Source organism: Rattus norvegicus, chromosome 20 (assembly GCF_021556685.1).
Source record: "Rattus norvegicus strain SHRSP/BbbUtx chromosome 20, alternate assembly SHRSP_T2T, whole genome shotgun sequence".
Taxonomy (NCBI): Eukaryota; Metazoa; Chordata; class Mammalia; order Rodentia; family Muridae; genus Rattus; species Rattus norvegicus.
The window spans coordinates 28,392,068-28,414,737 of NC_141553.1; the positions used below are offsets into that span (position 1 = coordinate 28,392,068).

The window sequence follows — 22,670 nt, forward strand, 5'->3', positions numbered from 1 at the left end:
GCATACTTTTTCATATGTGAGATGTGCCATGACCATGTGCCATGTTCTCATACAAGTCATGCTGTGGCAAAATGCTGTGATGGCAGGGGAAAAGTGTGTTCATACATGAAGTATGCCATGGTGCTGTGCATGGTGGTATTGACATGTGTATTCATGTATGCTATATGCTGTGGTGCCATGCTAAAGTGGTATGAGCATGCATGGTCACATATGGGCCATTCCAGGTCACCATGCCACAGAAAAATAGACACACATCCTTATACATGGGCTGTGCCATGATGGAGTGTCGCAGCAGTGTGGGCATATGTATTCACCCATGAACCGTGCCACGACATTATGCCACACCAGTGTCAGTATTCATGTTCACATGCAAGGCCTGCTAACATGCCATGCCATGGTGGTGTGGGCTTCCATGATCACACCCAGGATGCCACTCAGCAGTTGCCGTGGTGACATAAGGAATGAATGTTCACACATGAGCCCTGCCATGAAGGCATGGGCATGCATGTTCATGTGTGAGTCATGACATTATTCCATAGTGTCACACAAAATGGCCTATTAGCCATGCCACAGTACCACATGGTGGTGGTGTGAGCACACATGTTTATATGTCACTTCATGGCACCAAGCTGTGGAAGTGAAGACAGGCATATTTAGCTATGTGAGCTCTGCTGCAGTGCTGTGCTGCAGCAGCATGCATACATATTTTTACATGCTAAGGCACCAGGCCACAGTGACATAAACACGTATGATCACACCCAACATGTTCTGTGGCATCTTACCATGAATGCTTGGACAACCATATTCAGACACAAAGCATAACATGATTCCATGACATGGCAGTGGGAACACATGTGCCTGTGCTGCTGTTATGATTCCCTCGAATGTCATGTATGTGAACAACTCAAATTTGACCAAGCATGCAAATGCCACTGTAACATAGTGCCATGTCACATGATCAAGCATCATAGTGCTGCTACAGCACTGTATTACATGAGCTCACTTGTAAACATGCATGTCAACACCACTGATGGCATAGCTCACACATGAACACACATATATGACATTGTAAGAGGACTTGTTTGTGAACACAGATACCTTGTCACTGAGAAATGTTGCCATCATAGAGTTTGTGTGTAGTCATGTGTGACAATACCACCATGGCATGATGCTGTGGTACTTCTTGCATGTGACCACATGTGCCCCCATGCTGCCTCTGTATGTTGCTGCTTAACAGGCTGAATGTAAACCTATATGCTCACAATGCTGCAGCATGGCACCACAGCACAGCTTGCATGTGAACACGAATGCCCACATTGTCATAGCATGTCCCTGCTGCCATGCCATTGTGCCTGACATGCTCCACATGCAAACACGCAGCATGCCCATAGCACCACAGAATGCTCTAGTGTCCCGGTACTATGAATGACAAGGCTCGCCTGTGAACATGCATGCCCACATGGATGAGGCATGGCACTGCTTCAGGGCTCGAATGTGATCATGTATGCCAATGCGTCTGATGCGTGATGTTTTAGTTAGGGTTTCTATTGCTGTGACGAAACAGCATACACTTCCAGATCACTGTCCATCATTGGAGGAAGTCAGGACAGGAACTCAAGTGGGCAGGAACCTGGAGACAGGAGCTGATACAGAGGCCATGGAGGGTGCTGCTTACTGGCTTGCTCAGCCTGCTTTCTTATAGAACCTAGAATCACTAGCCCAAGGATGGCACCACCCACAATTGACTAAACCCACTAATCACTAATTAAGAAAATGCCTGTCTTAGGGTTTTACTGCTGTGAACAGACACCATGACCAAGGCAACTCTAATTGGGGCTGGCTTGCAGGTTCAGAGGCTCAGTCCATTAGCATCAAGGCGGGAACATGGCAGCATCCAGGCAGGCATGGTGCAGGAGGAGCTAAGAGTTCTACAGCTTCATCTGAAGGATGATAGGGGAAGACTGGCTTCCAGGCAGCTAGAATGAGGGTCTAAGACCATGCCCAGAGTGACCCTCCTACTACAACAAGGCCACACCTCCAAATAGTGCCACTCTCTGGGCCAAGTGTCTTCAAACCATGACAATGCCCTACATGCTTGGCTACTCTTAGGGAGACATTTTCTTAACTGAGATTTCCTCATCTCAGATGACTTTAGCTTGTGTCAAGTTGACACACAAAACCACACACATGGTGCTGTGGTGTGGCTTTTGTGTGAACTTGTGTGCCTGTGTTAGCTAGTTTTACATCAACTTGATACAAGTTACAGTCATCTGAGGGGAAGGACCCTCAATAGAGAAAATGCCTTTCTAAGATTGGATCGTAGGCAAGCCTGTGGGGCATTTTCATAACTAGTGGTGTGAAATTGACAAGCCCGCTGTGTTTTGTGCCACCCTTGGGCTGGTGGTCCAGGGTGCTATAATAAAGTAGGCTGAGAAAGCTTTGAGGAGTAGGACAGTAAGCGGCACCCTCCATGGCCTCTGCATCAACTTGTGCCTCTAAGTTGCTGCCCTGTGTGAGTTCCTGCCATAACTGCTTTTGATGATGAACTGTTAGATGAAAGTGTGAGTGGAGACATCTGGCCACCATGGCACGGCACCACAAGAGGGCACTGTGGAATGGTTTGCAGTCAGCTCTGTACCGCGCATCACAGTGATTGGGCTACATCACCACGCACCCTCACAGGATTCCAAGTTCTGGTTTTTTCTTTGTTTTCACTTCTGCTTTCACGTTTTGTTTTTGCTTGTTTCTTTTCAAGACAGGGTTTCTCTGTGTAGCCCTGGTCATCCTGGAACGCACTCTGTAGACCAGGCTGGCCTTGAACTCAGAGATCCACATGCCTATGCCTCCTGAGTTCTGGGATTGAAGGTATGTGCCACCAGCTGGGGTTCTGAAGTATTAAGAGCATGAACTGAGCCTCAAGTCATTGAATTCCAACCTAGCCTTCCGATGGTTAAAGAAAGACAACCGTGTATTTAAAAATATGGCTATTCGGGCTGGAGAGATGGCTCAGCAGTTAAGAGCACTGACTGCTCTTCCAAAGGACCTAAGTTCAATTCCCAGCAACCACATGGTGGCTCACAACCATCTGTAATGGGATCTGATGCCCTCTTCTGTTGTGTCTGAAGATAACAACGGTGTACTCATATACATAAAATAAATAAATAAATCTTTAAAATATGTATATGACTATTCATTCACTGAGCAGACACTTACTGAAGTCTACCCTGTGCCAAGCGTCATGCTAGAGCTGGAGACCCATTGATGGATAACTGTCTCTGCCATAAAAATCTACAGCATTCGTGTGTGTGTGTGTGTGTGTGTGTGTGTGTGTGTGTGTGTGTGTGTGGTGTGCAAACAGATAAAGTGGGTGTGATGGTTTGCATATGCTTGGCCCAGGGAGTGGCACTATTACAAGGTGTGGCCTTGTTGGAGGACCTGTGTCACTGTGAGAGTGGGCTTGGAGACCCTCTTCCTAGCTGCCTGAGGATGCTCAGTCTGTTCCTGGCTTCCTTTGGGTGAAGATGTAGAACTCAGCTCCTCCTGCACCAGGCCTGCCTGGAAGCTGCCATGCTGCCATGCTCCCGCCTTGATGATAATGGACATTGAACCTGTAAGCCAGCCTCAATTAGATGTTGTCCTTTATAAAACTTACATTGGTCATGGTGTCTGTTCACAGCAATAATTCAAATATGGGATCACAACTTATTTATTCAGTCTTTGATAAATTCCAGGAAGGAGCATTAGAAAGAAAGGCATAAATAGCTGGGGGTGTAGCTTAGTTGGTAGAATGTTTACTTAGCATTCAGGAGAGGAGGCTTTGGGGTCTATTCCTAGATGTGCATAAATGCACATGCAGGGTGGCCCACACGTCTAATCCCAGCACTGTGAAGGAAGTGGCTTGAAGATCAGAAATTCAAGGTCATCTATAGCAAATTCCAAGGCAGTTTAAGTTACATGAGACTCTGTTTCAAACAAAAACAAAAAACACTACCACACACTGGAAAATTGGAAGCTTATTCTCTAAGATTTAAGCAGACTGCTGGATATTGTTTTGTGTTACAAGGAACAAGGAACAGCCCTTAGCAGATGGGAGTAGGAAATGGTTTACTTGAGGGCCGGACAACTTTAGGCCATTGGCAAAGAGCCCTGTCCACTTGCAAAGCCAATGACAAGGTAAAACTGGGAGGCTCCTATGCCTCTCTTCAAAAGCAAATGTGGGACCAAATCTGGTGGTAAACACCTGTAATCAATCCCCTTTCTCTTGAGGCAGCAGAGGGAGAGTTTGAAACTAGACTGACTATGAATCAAGGCCTTGTTCATCTTACCCCACCCCCACATTCCCACTTAAAGGCAGATCGCAGTGGATTCTGTCCCAACACTATCTCTCCAAACAGGACGTAATGCTTAATACCAAGATTAAAGTGATACTCAGCTGGAAGCCAGGACAGCAAAGAACATCTTCCAAGGTCAAAATGTGAACTGCATGATCTTATTAGCACAAGGCACACTGTTGCAACCATTGGAGGAAGACATTTCAGCGTAAAGGAGAGCACTTCACGAAGGGAGTCCTCTACATGCTCAGGGACAGACCAGGCATCCAGCCCACTGATTCTCACTCTATCCTCCAAACTAAAAGCCACCTTCCTCTCTGAAACTCCGTTTCCCTTCACTGGATAGAGGGCTGAGATTTCTGGCATTCTTGCCGGGTGAGTTTGAACTCTTGATAAGTTCATTTGGGTGGAAGAATGCGTGGAGCTGCCAAGCTCTACAAATCTTTCAGACAGCTGAGTCAGAGTCTGTTCCTAACAGAATCATTCTTCTCAAATGTAACTGAGTTTCACCAAAATGTTAAGTGATGAGCATGTTCTACACCCCTGGGCACAGCTGTTAGAGCTCCCTCCCCCCCTGGGAACTGCAAAACTTGGATACTTAATATCCATGACTTCTTAGGAAGGATGCTACATTGCCTCAGAACCTGATGCAAGAGGAGGAATGAGACTTGTAGGACTATTACACTAGTTATACACCACACTCCATACATGCCTATGACATAACCACCACCATGTTTATAACACTGATCCAAGTCCTAGCACAGATATGTGCTCAAACATTTGTTGAACTGACAAATAATTAAAATAGATTTCATCATGTTAACAACTATTTTATAGAAGGCATTATGCTCCTAACAACACTATTTCCCTTTGGGGAAATAGGTACCCTCCTTTCAGAATCTGTTGAATTTGCAGTTGGGAGTGTGTGGTGCATACCGGTTTCCTAGCACTCCGGAGCCAGAAGCAGTAGGATTGCTGAAAGTTTAAGGCTAGTCTACTCTACACATCAAAACTGTATCTCCCAAACTAATGTGATACCATTGGTGCTGGCTAGTTTTATGTCAATTTGATACCAGTGAGTTAACTGAAAGGAGGGAACCTCAGTTGAGAAAAATACCTTCAGAAGATCTGGTTGTAAAGCATTTAAAAAATTAGTGATTGATGGGGGAGGACCTGGCCCATTGTGGGTGATGCTGTCCCTGGGTTGTTGGTCCTGGGTTCTATAAGGAAGCAGGTTGAGCAAGCCATGTTGGAATAAGTCAATAAGCAGCACCCCTCCATGGCCTCTGCATCAGCTTCTGCCTCCAGGTTCCTGCCCTCTTTGAGTTCCTGTCCTGACTTCCTTTGATGATGAACAATGATGTGGAAGTGTAAGCCAAATAAACCCTTTCTTCCCCCAAGTTTCTTTGGTCATGGTGTTTCATCACGGTAATAGTAACCCTGATTAAGACTTTACCTAATGGCTGATCATAGAGGCCTAGGAGCTGAGTACAGTGGTATGGTCTGTAGTACCAGTCAGGAAGCTTGCCTTCATTTTACTGTCAATAGTTCATTAAAATTTCTGCTGACTTCAGGTTCCTCTTTTGAAGTCTAAATCATGTATTCTAATTCTTCTTGGAATTCAGGGGATGTAGTTATCTTGTGGCCATAGCTGTCTTATATGCTCAAAAACTGTTTTATAAGTTATTGCACCCCAGTCCTGTTGCATGTAACTTTTAGCTACCCTGCCTAGGCTGTTCTGTGAAGGGGCCAAGCTACAAACCCCCTTTCAGCTTCCCTTGAATTCATGGATAAAACACACACACACACAGTTGTTCTTTTTCAACTTGCCTTCCTCACACAATTGCTGGGTATTACTATCTCCCTCCTGGAAAAAAAATGTGCCCTTATACTCTTAGCTCCACACTTCTCACATGCCCTAAACTTTAGTGGCTAGTCCCATCTAGCCCCTGCCCACCTGCCTGTAGGAGTTGCCTATGTGGCCACTTCACATAGTTCTTCAACCCTTCTCCATTAGAAGCATGACAAAACTCTGCTCCCTTGCGTCTCTCTGCTTGCCTCCCAGGACCCAGAAGTCCAGCCTCTTCCTTCAGCCCAGTAATTGGTCCATGGCTTCTTTACTGACAGATCAAGAACCAATTGGGGAACAGTACCTTAGCATCAGACCCACCCCCACACTGCCCCTTTTAAAGATAGAAGCAATTATTTCTCTCCACAACCCTTCTTTCTTTATTTTGGTTTTCTAAGACAGGGTTTCACTATGTAGCCCTGCCTGACCTAGAACTCACTCTGTGTACAAAGCTGGCATCAAACAGAATAGCTGCCATCTTACCTCTTCTTCCAAAGTGCTGGACTATCAGGGATTTGCCAACCTAACTGCTTCTTTGACATTTTAAATTTTTTTAAATTTTATTAATTTTACTTATATGCGTACACTGTAGCTGTCTTCAGACTTACCAGAAGAAGGCATCTGATCCCACTACAGATGGTTGTGAGCCACAACGTGATATCTGAGAATTGAACTCAGGACCTCTGAAAGAGCAGCCAGTGCTCTTAACCACTGAGCCATCTCTCCAGCTCCCTTGACATTTTAAATAAGAAGTGGAATTAACACCTAAATTGAAAGCCTTAATAGTGGGAGAGGGAATAAACACTAGGCAGGCAACGCAGTTTCTATATTCCAGGTGGAAAATAAGATTGATAAATACAATTCCTCTAATGGGTTTCGTAAATTAAAATGATCTGTCTTTGTGCAGTATATAGGTTAAGGCAAACAAGGTGGAGCTGGAGAGATGGCTCAGAGGTTAAGAGTGTGGTCTTACAGAGGACGAGGGCTCAGTTCCCAGCACCTATATATGGTTTGCAACAAACCATACCAGTTCCAGGCATGCACATGATATACATACACAACAGGCAAAGCACTCGTACACATGAAATAAAAGTAGAGAAAAGGAACCTTAAATCAAACAAAGTGATCCTGCAGTTGTAAACAACCCCAAACTCCAGTGCCCAGGTATAATTCTTAGTATAATTTTATCCTTAACTCAAGTGGCATGTCTAATAGGGACTGTCAAGGTAGAGCCTGTTGTCTTCTAGGATTTGTTTATTGTTTACAAGTTTCCTGCTCAGTGGCAGAATGGGTAGCTTCATCTTGGTCGTGCTTGTTTGAGTCTGAGTGTTGTGGAACACTGTTCTCTGAGCATGACATCCATTATTATCATCTTCAGCGCAGCTGGAACAACTTCCGGAGCCAGCCCTATCAATGTTCCTTGAAGAAGTGGGTAGGAAGGGTCGTCAGACCCTTACCTGAGAGTCCAGCCACTCCTTCCCATGCCTCCCTCCCAGTTGTACGTGAGTCTGCTAAGGTGTGTATGGGACGTGCTAGAGCAGTGGTTCTCAGTCTTCCTAACACTGCAGACCTTTAATATAGTGCCTCATGTTTGCTGACCCCCCCTCCCAGCCATAAAATCACTTCTGTGGCTACTTCATAACTGTAATTTTACTACTATTTTGAATCACAATGTAAACATCTGTGTTTCCTGATGGTCTTATGCAACCCCTGTAAAGGGTCCTGACCCATAGGTTGAGAACCACTGTGCTAGAGTATACAGAGTATAGAAGGTTAGCTGAGGAGGGCTTTCCATTAGCACAGGGAATGGGGAAGTTGTTGTCCATACTTGGATGAGACTCTTCAGGGATGTGCTACTTTGAGGTCACGTACAAGCAAATTAATTGGCCACAGCTAATTTCAAAGATGATTAAGAAGAGCAGATGTGTCTGGGAAGAGAAAAACCCTAAACACATTTGATGAATAACACTAATCATTGCCTTAGTGAGGTGACCTTGCCATGACAACCAAGAGCAGGAATGCAGCTAATTCAAATTGTGCAGTTACATCCTATGGTGGTTGGAGAGAGAATGATTCCCATAGGTTCATGTATTTGAATGCTTAGGGAGTGGAACCATTTGAAAGGATTAGAAGGTATGACCTTGTTGGAGGAGGCGTGGCCTTTTGGAGTAGGTGTGGCCTTGTTGAGGCAGTTTTCCACTGGGGGTGGGCTTTGAGGTTTCCAAAAGCCTAAGGTAGATAGTCTCTTCCTGCTGCCTGCAGGTCCAGAGGTAGAACTCTCAGCTACTTCTCCAGCACCAGGTCTGTATACACTGCTATGCTTCCCACCATGGTGACAATGGACAAAACCTCTGAAACTATAAGCTGGTCCCAACTGAATGCTTTCTTTAATAAGAGTTGCTGTGGTCATGGTGCCTCTTCACAGCAAGAGAACACTGACTAAGACACAGGCAAAACAAATCACCAATTCATTTTTTTCCTTAATCACTAGATATTAAGCCCAGGGTCTCAAGTGTGCTAAGCAAGTGCTTGACAATTGAGCTACATCTGCAGCCCCCTTTAGAAGTTTATCTTTGACGGCTCCCAAGTAGCTGAGGTTACAGGAAGGTGCACCCACCATGCCTGGTTGGATTAATTTTAAGTAAGACTGTGTGTGAGGAGATCGGCTAGAATTTTAGCATTTAGATCAGCTTCTATTGTGTAGTGGAAATCTGTGTCATATTGACAAACTGTCAGAGTGCCTGTCATCCCTGGGAAAGCCTTTGTCATTTCCAATTGAGTATGATTAATTAGAGTCCAGCCCTTCAGTGTCACAGCAATGAGGCTCTCTTTGCTAACTTCCTTATGTTGGTTGTGGATACCACTATTCTACCAGGTCCCAATTATTACATAACATGTCCCGGTCCAAGGTGTCAACCCTCCTGCCCCACTTATTGAAGGATTTTCTTCTGTGAGTCCTTTTCCTCATTAGTTCCCACAAACTCCCATATACTTGTCCAGAATATAACGTTAATCCTGGTTATGACTTTTGTGTCCAGCACAGAATAGTAGGAAATTCACTGACAACTTTCAGAAACATCTGAAACCCTTGTTTTAGTCACGGTCACAAAAGTGTCAGCTTTTTATTGGTGGTATGTCAGATTACCACAAACTTGTATCTTGATACAAACTGACTCTCTTGAGGTTCTGCATGCCAGACCTCGAGCCCAAGTCTCATTAGATACAAAATTTCAAAACCTTACCAAGACTTGGGCAGAATACAGTTCCTTGTCTTTCCAGCTTCTAGAAGCTACCATGCTGCTGAGCTTATAGCACCCTTCCATATGCAGAGTCAGGTATATTGATCTTGCCTTTAATCCTGGCACTCGGGAAGCTGAGGCAGGAGGACTGTCTGCAATGGATTGCATACCAGCATGGGCTAGAATTAGAGTCTGTCTCATGCCCCCAAACAGAGTCAGGAATAGAGCATCCATCTGACCTTGCTTCCTTCCTGCTCCATCTCTGACTGTGGCTAGAAAGGGCCTCAGTTCTTGAGAAGCTCTGTATTCAGATTAACTTCAGGGGTAATCCAGGCCCACATTCCCAGCTCAAAGGGCCTCAATTTAACCATAGTTACAAAGTTCATTTGCACATACTTGGACACACAGGTTCTAGGTATTAGAAAGTGACTTTTTTTTTTTAGGGTTGTTATTGCCACCACAGTGGCATCTGCTCCTCCTGAGGCTACACTATGGATGTGGTGAACTCACTATCCCAGCGTGGCCTCTATCAGCATCAGTACCAGGATGTTACTGCTCTCTCCCCATTGCAGCTAAACTCTAATATCCCCCATCTCTTGACCTTCAAGAGAAGGCAGAAAGGTCCCATCACTCTTGCTCCCACGATCGACCCCTGTTGGCTTATAGAGGATTCCAAAAGTCTCTTCTTAGGGACCTAGCAACAGCTACCGTTAACAACCTGTGCCACTGCCAGATGCAGGTTGCCTGGCTTATAAAAGCAGGCTTGCTAGCCTATCTCTCTCTCTCACACACTTTCTCTCTTTCTGTTCCTACGCGTTCCTGGCCGGCCTCTTTCTGTCCTTCTCTGTACTACCCCCCCACCCTCCTCTGCTCTTGTGGTTCCGCCCAGGTCTGTCTGCCCCTATCCCATCTCCAGGTCCTCCTCATTCCCCTTCTTCCCCCAAATAAACCTCCGTTATACCAGGTCTGTCTCATGGTGTGATTTCTCAGGGGGACACCTTGGCATGGACCCAACCGATACTCCGTTACCTCCACCCACTGCTGCATTATTTCATAACAATTCCGATGGGCTCCAAGACATGTCATCACCAAAAGCCTCTCCTCTTACGCTTTCCTTTGTTGAAAGTAAATAATATACTACTTGCTGCTGAAAATACTTCAGTGCCTTCTCATTATACTTGTTCCAGCACCAAAAAGCAATGTTTATAAGCCTTTTATGCCTCTCTAATCTCTCCTAGGACTTCCTTCCTTTTTTACTACACTATAGCTATACGGAAGTCCTCTCGATTCCTCAAGTGTTCCAAGGTTTTCTTGTCACATGATTCAAAAAATACACTGGTTCCCCCTTTGAGACCGTTCTTTGAGTCGTTCTCACTCTCAGGCCTGGGTTTAAATGTTACTTCTTGAGCCAGTTTCCTTGTGACCCTTATCTATTCTCATAGCCCCTGGATATTTCCTTAATGTTTTCACTTATCAGAATATGCATAAGGGGCCTGGAGAGGCAGCTTAGTGCTTATGAGCATGCTTGTTCTAGCTGAAGACTCGGTGCCAACATCCAGCTTCTCACAACTGCTTATACCTTCGGCTTCATGGAAATCCAATGCTTCTGGCCTCTGTTCTCTCTCTCTCTCTCTCTCTCTCTCTCTCTCTCTCTCTCTCTCTCACACACACACACACACACACACACACACAGATATATGCACACTCATGCACATACACACAATTTAAAGTAAAATTAAGTCTTTTTTTTTTTTTTTTTTGGACAGACTCTCGCTACTGTCAAATCTAGAAACATCTCCCAACAGTTTGTTTACTCTAATGGCTTAAAAGAAATTGGGGGCGCTGGAGAGATGGCTCAGTGGTTAAGAGCACCCGACTGCTCTTCCAGAGGTCCTGAATTCAAATCCCAGCAACCACATGGTGGCTCACAACCATCTGTAAAGAGATCCGATGCCCTCTTCTGGTGTATCTGAAGATAGCTACAGTGTACTTATATATAATAAATGAATAAAGCTTAAAAAAAAAAAAAAAAGAAATTGGGGACATGTCGGATTCCTTCAAATGGATGGCACCCTTGTTTGCTGGAGAGTCCTGGCTGGTCTGGAACTTGCTAGATAGACTAGCTTGGCCTCAAACTCGCAGAGCTTCCCTCCACCTCTACCTCCTAAGTACTAGGATTAAAGGCATATGCTAACACACCATACAAAATATTTTCTAAAAATGTGTGTATTTTTCCTTATCTTGTATGCTGTTGGCTTCTTAGAAGGAGTCTGCGACCTATCACAGATGAATTGCATAGCTGGCATGAGCATAGTCTAGCTTGTATCAAGACAAATAAATACTCAATGGATAAATGCTTGCCCACTGCCATAGCACATTAGTGGCCCGGGGCCACCATATTCACCATTTTTTAATAGTATTTTGAGGAAGGTAGGGGTTGACCGACTTTCAAAAGTAGGAGTGGGTAGATAGCTTAGAAGCATGACTCCATCTTAGAAACAAGATGCCCAACCACGGGGCTGGGAGTGAGACTTCTTATTTGACTGACTTTAAAAACAAGGAAGCTTGTCACTGGTGGATTCTTTTTTCTGAGGCTTGATTAACGTGAGTTGCTATTGGCCTATTTACTTTAAAATCTCCTCTGCTTATTGCAGCCATCCTTCCTAGAGAGTCTTTTTCAAAGAATAGTTATGACATTCACAAAGCATTCTCTTCCCAAAATAGTTGACCAATGAGCTACTTTGGGTGACGTCTTTAAATGCAAGAGGAATGGAGTTCTTGCAGGTTTACAGTAGGGCTGGTCCAGCATTGCTTGGTGTCTGGACATTCAGATGGGGTCATGACATTTTACTATCTTCCCTGTGACGTTCACTTTCACTCTAGCAGAGCAGAGGTAATCAGGCTGAGTAGCCATAGGCTTAGTAGGAAGTATCTTTTCAGGGCAAGCAAAAGACAAATATCTTCCAAAAATAGCTAACATCAGTGGTGCATTTGGGATACATTTTGTCCCTGCAAAGTTAAGAACTAGAGTTTTAGAACCCAATATAACAGTGTTAAGAGAATTCTCCTCTTTTAACCTGCTTCCTCCTCCTCCCTCCCTTCTTCCTATATTTTACCCTTTCTCACTGTATCCAACCATGAGATGCCATCTGCCATCTTGTGATACAGCATGAGGCCTTTGCCAGTTGAAGCCAGGTGGTCTTGAACTTAAACATCTCAAATTTGTGAGCCCACTACACCTGGCAAAATAGGATTTTAAAATCCATCGCCTGGCACAAATTTGTATTGGTTTTCTTTAACGATTTTACCCCTGATATTCTTTGTCTCTTAAGACGCGATAACGATTCAAGTTTCCATAGAGATCATTTAGAAAGTATGAGTGTCTGCATGATTTTTATGCTTGGTTGTCTCTTGAGGCCTAAAGAAGGTGTTGGATCCCCTGGGACTGGAGTGACAGATGCTGTGAGGGTATATGTGGGAGCTGGGAGTCAAACCAAAGTCCTTTGAAAGAGCAGCCAGTGCTTTTAACTGCTGAGCCATCTCTCTAACTCCTGTTTATAACTACTTTATGACATCATAAACATTTTGAAGATTGCCATCAAATCTGGAGACATCTCCAACAGTTTGTTCACTCTAATGACTTAACAAATATTTGGGGCATGTCAGATTTCTTTGAACAGATGGCACTCTTGTTTGCTGGAAGGTCCTTTAAATTCTGACAGAAGAGAACTTCCTTTTATTAAATCTTTAAAATAGCGTACATCCAGCCTGGATTGTTGGCGATTGCTGTCCTCCCAGCCCTAACATCTTAAGCTGACTATCCAGAGTGAGGACTCGGATTTTTGCACTGTCAGTTACAGGGCAGACCTCCCATGGAAAGGAATAGAGAAGCTGCTGGATCCCCTTTGAGGAACTGATCTGAAAAAGAAAAATTAAAAGGAACTTGCTAATTTTGACGTAAGGCAGGAGAATTATCACAATTTTAAGGCCAGCTATATAATAACCTTCCACTCTCTTAGCCTATATATAGTGTGAGACCCTGATGCTAAAAACAAAACAAAAACAACAAGCAGCCAGGCAGTGGTGGTACTCGTGCTACCAAGCCAAGCAGCCAGGCAGTGGTGGTACACGTGCACGCTTCTGTGGAGCTACACATTCCACAGCACATCTTTTTGACTCTAGAATGAGCATACATTCGATGTAAGACGTCTGCTCTTGAACCTCTCTCTCATAATCTTGGGAGAGCCAGCCCAACGGGTGGGAAGAGTATTCTTGGAAGCTTGGGCATCTGGCAACATCCTAACCACAGATAGAAGAGACTCAGGCTACGAAAATAAACCTTCCTAAATTCAAACCAAATGTAACCCTAGTTCAATTTTAGCAGAAGATTTTAAATGCCTGCCAGCAACTCCAACACCTTCAGTCAAGAGGAAGTGTGGCAGAGGGAGAGTTCCTGAGGGTGAACAAGAACTGTAAAACTGTCTTACTTTTACAAAATTTATAAAAGCATGTGGTCACGCAGACATATTGCTAAGATCCCTCCTAGGATCTTGGAAGGGAGAACTGACAATTTGAATTCCCAGCACTGAAGCTTCACTGACTGACTACAGGGTCTGGAGACATCCTTTGAAACATATTAAGTATTAAAAGAGCGTTTATATGGATCATATCTGGCAGCATTTACTGCAGTGGGAGTTTAAAAACATGTAAATTAACTGTATTAGTAATATAATTTTAAAAACAATTATATTACACGTTAAGAGAACAACATTTTTAATAAAAACATCTTAAGAGTATTAGCAGGATGTGTGTGTGGTTTTTGGGTTTTTGTTTTTTGTTTTTTTTTTTTCTGTAAATTCTCTTACTGGCCTGGTTGGGATATGCTGCACACTTAAACCATGACAAAGGAGCTGTAGTCTCTGGAAAATTCAACTGCGTTGTCATTATAGTAAAAGAATCAAAATCTCCCTACAAAAACATTTTTGGCTTTGCTGCCCCTCACTAGACTCACAGAACCACACCTTTAGAAGCTGTTACTTTCGGATGCCTGAAGCTCTGTCTATCTGTATCAGATAAGTGACAATCAGTTCCATACTTTAGCAAACAAGGAAAACTTTACAGTTTTAAATGAATAACAAATGTTAAAGTCTTTCTTTCACTGACAAGGATTAAATTATCTACGACATTGTCCTTATTTCCAGTTACTACGGCTTCCTTCTTTAAAACTACAACTAAGCTTAAACACAGTTAGTGCCTTACTTACATAGTGTGCTCAATAGTATTTTTTAAAGATTTAATTTTATTAATTTTAACTATGTATGTGTCTTGTGTGCTTAAATACTGGTGCTCTTGGAAGCCCAGAGCGGTTGGATCTGCTGGAGCGGGGATTACAGGATGTTGTGAGCCACCCTCAGCATGGTGCTGGGAACTGAAACCTTAGCTGTTGTGCCACATCTCCAAACTTACTGTTGTTGGGGCTTGTTTCTGTGCTGGTTTGTTTGAGTGTAGGAAATAAAAGCGTAGGTAATAAAAAAGGCCCTTTTCCGCTCTAGGTAAATGCTCAAAAACCAACATCCTGGCACAAGCCCTCTCCACCACCATTATATGTTTCCAAGTTCTCCTGAATCCTAGGCATATGCTAAGTAAGTGCTTTTTCATTCATTATCTCATTTCTCACAGCAATTCTAGGGGACAGATAATAATATTGTTTTCCTTCTTTGCAGACCTAGATGCCGGGAAGTTAAAATCTAACTTTAGACCAGAGTGGGTTAGAATTTAACCCCAGGTGACACTCAAATGCAACCTCTTAGTCACCGATAAAATATGCGGATGGGAGACTAAGCGAAATCCTTGTGTTCAGAAGTGTAAAAAGATGCTTACTAAAGCAAACCCCACTACGGGCCAAGACAGCCCCGACAGCCACCCCGGACACACGGTCTTATTTCCCACTCCACAACTCCACTTTATTTCCTACAGTTTTATAAGCCTCTCCTAGTTTTGCAGAACTGTCCTTCCCGGTGGCTTCGAAGGCTGAGAACTGCCGCTGACCCTAAAATGAAGGCGCTAAATCCTACAAGGAATCGGGGGGTGGGGGGAACCCGTGGTAACTACGGTAACGGTGGCGTGGCAGGAGTTCTGCGCAGGCGCACTGCGTCCTCGCGTGGGCCAGCCTGGGCTTGGAACACCCCGGGCTTGGGCGACTCCCGAGTGGGTGGGAGGCCGGCGGCGCGCGCCTGCGCAGTGGCGCGGGTGCTGGTGTGACTGAGCGCACGTAGCGAGAGCTGTGGCCGCCCCGTTCTCGGCGCGCCGGCGCGGCTGGGGACTATAAAAGGCTCCTCTGGCTCCCTCTGCTGCCCAGTCGCACCGCCAGCAGGCTGAGCGCGGCAGGGAGCTACCTAGTGGGGACTACAGGCGACAGGACCGACCCGAGCCGAGCTGTCGCCTTCCTCACGGCCCGCTATCCAGGTGAGGCGCTCTTCCGATCTTGGGGTCCGATGCCAGGTTCCCGCGGACAGCCGGGGTCCCCTTGCTCTGGAGGCGGGGGTCAGCCCTTCCCACAGCCGCCCCCGGGTCTCCCTCGGCCCCGCACCCCCGAAGCCAGGCCGCCTCGCCGCTCGCCCGGCTTCCCTTGCCGTCCATTCCCACCCCCCCCGTCCTGCCTCTGGCTGGAGCTGCTGCAGCGGCTTGTGCCCCGCCCCAGCACTAGGACCTTCTTGAATGTTCCATCCCGGGCAGCCAGCCTCCCTGATGACTTGTGCAGCGGTACCTCGTCCTCCCCACTAAGCTGAGGGAAGCCGAGGGCGGACGGGCGGGGGTCTGGGCCGCCCCAGCCGCAGATGGTTAGCATGTGGCAATGGAGAAAACTGGCGGCGATTGCAGCTGGGGGCTGAGGCGCTGCATTTCGATCTCTCTCCCTTTTCCTTTTCACTTTTGGAAAGTGGAGCTGTGAAGTGGGATCTACTCAGAAGTTGGGACTGAACTTGTCTGTTGCGCTTCGCGGTGCTGTCTCAGCAAGTAGACATAGCCCGGGGCGCTGAGTTTAGCTGAGAAGTTGCTGTCATTCACACAGTTGGGGAAGCTGGCTTTTTTCTTCCTCTCCATCCCTGTGAATCACTTCAGGACACACGCGCCCGTCTCTGTATTCCTCTCTCCCTCTCCTCTCCTCTGGGTTTCCAATCTTCCCCACCTCTGGTTCGGCTCACCCAGACCCCCTTTCCCTTTTCGTCCCTCACGCTCCCCTCCCCTTGCCGGGTCGAAAAATCAGTCCATTTTAGCCAAACCTTCCCTGGTTGTGTGAGAATTTTAAACTGGGTTTTGTGGTTGGCCCCAGATGGATGCTTAGTGTGAGGAAGTATGATTAAATACGAGGTAGTTTCTCCTAAAGTGTGGGAGTTTGGTACAAAGGCAGGTTTTGGACGCTAGCATCTTAAGCTAACCTCCTCAAATGAGGACTCGGGGTTTTGCACCGTTGTTGATAGGAAATAGCCTCCTTAGAAAGGAGTGGAGAAGCTTCTGGATCCTCTTTTACGAAATGATTTTTAAAAAACTAAAAGGGACCTGCCAGTTTCGACTTAATTCGAGAGCTATGGCTCTTGGACTTTTCCTTGGAATGCACTCTGGAGGGATGGAATAGCCACTACGTGAGTGGGGGAGGGGGAAGACGTGGCAACGCTGTTCTTTCATCAACTTTTTTTTTTAAGGTTGAAGGGAAAAAACTCATTTCCCTTCTCAGGTTTAGATGTAGCTTATGAATGGAACTAGTCTATTCCTAAAATAATCGCATTAAAAATTACTCCTGCATAACAGGAACATAGAAAATTGAATTTAAAAGATACACAAAAGGATTATTTTGATTATTTCTAGAGAGAAAATAGATTTTAAGCAGTAAGTAGAAGCTGAAAGTGAACAGGCTTGAATATTTTTATCTTGATTTGAAATAGGAGTAGCTGTGATTTCTTTTTCTTTCATCTCTCCTCAGCGACTGATTTTCTTTAACTTTAGACTTTACCCTGATTGTCATTTCAGAATCTTAAATATGAATTGAAGGTTTTACCTTTTCCTTTTGTAGGAAGGATAGATTTTTGTTCCTTTAAAAGGTCACACACGACAGTTTGATTTTGGAATATTGTGCCTAGTGTTTTTCTGAGGGCAGATGCCTTTTGGATTTACAGACTAAGAAAAAGACTGCTATTTCTCTTTTAGGTGGATAAAGCTGTTTCCATTGTTAGACTGAAGTGAGTTCTATTTTGAAATAAAGCTGACACTTTGATGAAAGGATTGGGCATTTTGTCACTTTGTAACCCAGGTAGGAAAATAGGTGAAAAACAAGTATGACTTGTAATTGTAAAAACTAAATATTGAAAAAAAAATGTAAAAACAATTATAGCCAGGTGGTGGTGGTGTTTGTCTTTAATCCTGGGACTTGGGAGGCAGAGGCAATTGGATCTCTTGTGAGTTCGAGGCTAGCCTGGTCTACAGAGTGAGTTCAGGGCTCTCAGGGCAACACAGAGAAACTCTTATCTCCAAAACAAACAAACCACCCAACCAAAAAAACAACAAAACAAAAACTGGAGGAGGAGGAGGGGGAGGGGTGGGGGGGGAAGAAGAGGAGGAGGAGGAGGAAGAGAAGAAGAAGAAGAAGAAGAAGAAGAAGAAGAAGAAGAAGAAGAAGAAGAAGAAGAAGAAGAAGAAGAAGAAAGCTTTAGTTCTCCTGTGTATCACCACTGTTGCAATGAGCTGTAACTTTGTTAAGGAGACACTAATTTTCTGTTTCTGCAGAATGATTTATAGACTGACAAGCAGTGTTTTTCATGGAACAGTTAATTTCAAACATTTGCTTTCATGCCAGGGATGTAGTAAGAATGGAGACTTTATAAAGTTTGTGAACCTTAATTTCTATGGGAGGAATGCTTCGTTTTTAATAGATGATTAACCTGGGTGTAATTATTGTTAGATTAATTTGTGAGATCCAGAATGTTTTTCAGTCTATTTTTGAGGCTATGAAATCTCTTCAAAGTCTACAGCAAAGGAAGGGGCCTACCTAGATCAGAAAATACAAATGCATGTATTTCTATATAACTTATATATCATTTATGCCCCCACTCATGAGCTCTGTTGTAAGAATCCCTAAAAATTTAGGAATACATAGGCTTCTTGAGCAGACTTTCTTGGCTATTTCAGAAAGTTGAAGTGAGCATATATATCAATTTCATTCAAGTATGAGGATGGCCTTAGTAAGCTATTGCTGAGATGTTTCTAACAGAGTAGTTTCTTCGAATTTGTTGAACTACTCTATTGTGAGCCAGTTACAGTATATCAGATTATGTCTTGTCCCGCCTTTCCCCCAACACTGTAACACTCTGAAGGTGAAAAAGCATGAAGAGAAGTAAAACGAATGGAATAGTCCTTGACGTTAATATTTATTGTCTGTCTTGTGGTGAGATCTTAAATCTTACTACTAAATCACTCTGTGGAATGTATGTATAAATATATGAATATATGAGAAGCCAAATAGGTATTATATATGTGAAATCAGGGTTTATATTGAGTAAAAATGTTTTTTATATAAACTTTATATAATTTGAAGCCGTGCTGTTGTTAGTTTTCCTTTAGCCAAAGAGATTTTATGCCCGAATAAAGACCTAGGGAATTAAAAAAGATTCTCACTTAAGGTACCATAGGAATTTTGAAGCAGTTTCGATAAATTCCTTTTCTTTGGATACTCAGTATAGCTGTTAGTATATTTAGCTGGGTGTTGGCTAAAAATACAGTACAAAGATTCATGCTTCTTACATAACCATCAACAGAATGAATTCTGCCTTAGATTTCTTCTGCTTCCTGTTTTTATATAAATGTGTTCATGTTTTGGTGGTTTATAGTTTTCTCAGTAATATTAAATCAGTATGATACCTCTGTTGTCATATATTTGAGCTGTTTGTTATAAATAGTCTAAAGGGAAGTCTGTAAATCAGTGGCTGTTTCGTTTACTTGGATGGTTGTAGTTAACTTTAACTGGCTTTCTTTTCATATCTATAACTAATTGGTTACTGGGGTGGATTTCTCATTGTAGCACTGGTTGACCTGGAACTTCCCTCAAACTCAGACCTGTCTGTGTCTGCCTCCTAAATGCTGGGATTAAAGACATAAGCCACCATGCCCCAGCCTTGTATTGGATATTTTTCTATTGTTATAACAAAATACACAAGGCTAGATAATAGGTAAAGAAAAGAGTTTTGTTTAGTTCATGAATCTGGAAGTCTGACGAGTAGGACATGAAAGTTATGATGATATCTGCCAACACGATGCGGTTAATTTACTCCATATGAGGTATGAGTAAGTTCTGAATGAAACAACCTATTTGGAATCATTCACATGTATTCTGCAACTGAAATTCATTTTCTTTTACTCTACTATGTATAATCTTTTTAAAAGATTTATTATTTTTATTGTGTGGGTGTTTTCCCTGCATCTTTGTGTGCTGTTCCTGCACAGGCCAGAAGAGTAAGGTCAGAAGCCTTGATAATGGAGGCTGAGGGTTGTTAGGCACCGTGTGAGTGCTGGGAAGCAAACTCCGGTCCTCTGTAAGAGCAACAAATGCTCTGAGCTGCTGCACCGTCATCCAGCTCTAGTACATGTGGTCTTAAGTTCGTGTGTCTTTTCTCCTCTTGAGAGCTGGTGTGGGAAAAGAGGAAACTGAAAACTAGAAAGAGCGGAGTTAGACCAGTGTAAGGAAAAAGGGAATTTAAGACAGCTAGTCCCAGCACTCCAAAGACAGAGGCAGGGGGAGCCCACGTTGAAGGCCAGTCTGGGCTACATAGTGGGAGCATACTTTAAATGAAAGGAAACACCCAGCGCACTCTGTAGGGTGCCTTGGAGAGATGGAAGGTCGGTGAAGTGAACACTGAGGATGACTTTGTTTATTAAGACGATAGGAAGTGCTTCTGCTCTCTACTAACTTATCCGTCTTCTGATGGAATCGGTTATGGCCAGAGACAAGAGAATACGTAATCATCTGTATTGGGAATGACATGTGAACATGAAATGGCACATAATAGCAATTTTTCTCTCAGGTATGCAGAGTGCATTAAACCTCTCTAGATGTTTCCAACATGTGGTTAATAGTTTTCTTTTAGACTAGCAAAAAGTCTAAAATAAACAGTTGATAACCATAAGTCATAAAGCATTGGGCAGAGGGCTGAAGAGATGCTTAACTGTTGAGAGCACTGGCTGCTCTGTCAGAGGACCCAGGTTTGGCTCACATCACCACATAAACTCTCAAAACCATCTGTGGATCCAGGGCCCTCGCCTAACCCCCGAGGACACTCCATGCACATAGAATAAAGATACACCCATCTTTTAAAGGAGGGGGAAAGCATTATTAAGACTGTAGAAGAACAATATGTAGTTCCCTGTTGTCCACACGAGGTGCCTTCAAAGATTCCCAGGAGTATCAGAAACCTTGAGTGATGCAGTGTGGTTTTTGATATACATACTGAAGGAAAGCTTAGTTTGTAATTTAGGCACAATAAAAGATTAATACCAATAACTAAATAAAAAATTGTAGCAGATCATATGATAAACACTGTGTTTATTATCTCAAAATGTCTTGTTGAACATTACAGCTTTTTTCTTTCTTTTTTTTTTTTTTTTTTGGTTCTTTTTTTTCGGAGCTGGGGACCGAACCCAGGGCCTTGCGCTTCCTAGGTAAGCGCTCTACCACTGAGCTAAATCCCCAGCCCCTACAGCTTTTTTCTTACAGGGAAGAACTTTATGGCTCTTTTTTGTGTGTCTGAGATTCCAACATCACTACACTTGTGCGTAGAACATCTTAGTTCCTCCTGACACTCCAGTAACATTAAAAACTTGAGAAAAATACCACTATGTTTACTGTGTGTGTGTGTGTGGGGGGTGCATCTGTGTCACAATGTGTGCATGTACCATAGCATGTATGTGGGAAGTCACATAAAGAGGATAACTTTGAAGTTTGTAAAATTTTTAACTGTATTTTGTGTGCATGTTTGCCAATATATTGTCAAACCCTAGAGGACAATTTGGGGGTTTTTGTTGACCTCAAACTCAAGAGATCTACCTGGCTCGGCCTCCCCAGTACTGGGATTAAAGGTGTGTGCTACCACTGCCCAGAAATAGTGAATTTTTTAATATATACTCACCATAATTACAGAAATGGACTCTATAAACAGCTTGTTGGAAGAAGGTGCTTTTTAATAAGTGGAAACCAGTAAAGTTTTAATCGCTAATTTGTTGATGCTAATTCTTTTAAAGATTTATTTACTTATTATATGTAAGTATACTGTAGCTGTCTGTCCTCAGACAGACCAGAAGAGGGCATCAGATCTCATTACAGATGGTTGTGAGCCACCATGTGGTTGCTGGGATTTGAACTCAGGACCTCTGGAAGAGCAGTCAGTGCTCTTAACCTCTGAGCCATCTCTCCAGCCCTGATGCTAATCTTTTTATTTTCCTGGTTATAAATTTTATAAGATTCTTCACCACAGTACCTGATTTTATTGTCTGAATAGTTTCTCAAACTTCCAGATCATGAATTGTTCTCTGAATTATTTGCAACCCTTCAAAAGCAAAGTTGGCCCCAAATAATGATAATAACAGTCAGCAATTGTGACACCAACTATTGTAGACTTCTATTGAACTGCAGTGAGAAAGAACTATAGAGTTGGTTTTGTTAAGTTTTCGTTTCCTTTTCTTTTTTTAAAACTTGACACAGAATCTCTTTTTTTCTTTTTTTTTTTTTTTTTTTTTCCGGAGCTGGGGACCGAACCCAGGGCCTTGCGCTTGCTAGGCAAGCGCTCTACCACTGAGCTAAATCCCCAACCCCGACACAGAATCTCTTGATCTATAGCCTAGGCTGATCTCAAACTCAGGATCTTCAGGCCATAGGCTCTTGAGTGCTGGCCACAGCACATGATCACGCCCTCTCCTTAATAAATTAGTATAATAAGACAAGGTCCTAATTGTTTTGCTCAAGACTCTGTAGTCAGGTGAACACAAACTCCAGTCTTTTGATTGAGTCCTCTGAGTGCAGGGATTATAAGCATGAATTATGATACCTGGCTCTTTTTTTAAAGATTTTATTAATGTATATGAGTATACTGTAGCTGTCTTCAGATATACCAGAATCCATTACAGATAGTTGTGAGCCACCATGTGGTTGCTGGGAATTGAACTCAGGACCTCTGGAAGAGCAGTTGGTACTTTCAACCGCTGAGCCATCAC

At 43.6% G+C, this 22,670-nt stretch overlaps 1 protein-coding gene and 1 long non-coding RNA gene across 5 annotated transcripts in view; both read left to right on the plus strand.

Moving 5' to 3' along the window:
* LOC147998618 (uncharacterized) overlaps nt 1–15,061 on the plus strand; it is a 60,274-nt gene extending 45,213 nt beyond the window's left edge. The window contains exon 3 of the long non-coding RNA XR_015645822.1: nt 14,972–15,061. This is a non-coding gene — a long non-coding RNA (uncharacterized LOC147998618). The remainder of the gene's footprint in view (nt 1–14,971) is intronic.
* Nucleotides 15,062–15,771: 710 nt separating this feature from the next.
* P4ha1 (prolyl 4-hydroxylase subunit alpha 1) overlaps nt 15,772–22,670 on the plus strand; it is a 50,553-nt gene continuing 43,654 nt past the window's right edge. For 2 of the 4 annotated variants that reach the window (XM_087598277.1, XM_087598275.1), the window contains exons 1-2: nt 15,772–15,884; nt 17,622–17,724. The gene's annotated coding sequence lies outside the window, so the exon portion shown is untranslated. 4 annotated transcript variants of the gene reach the window in all.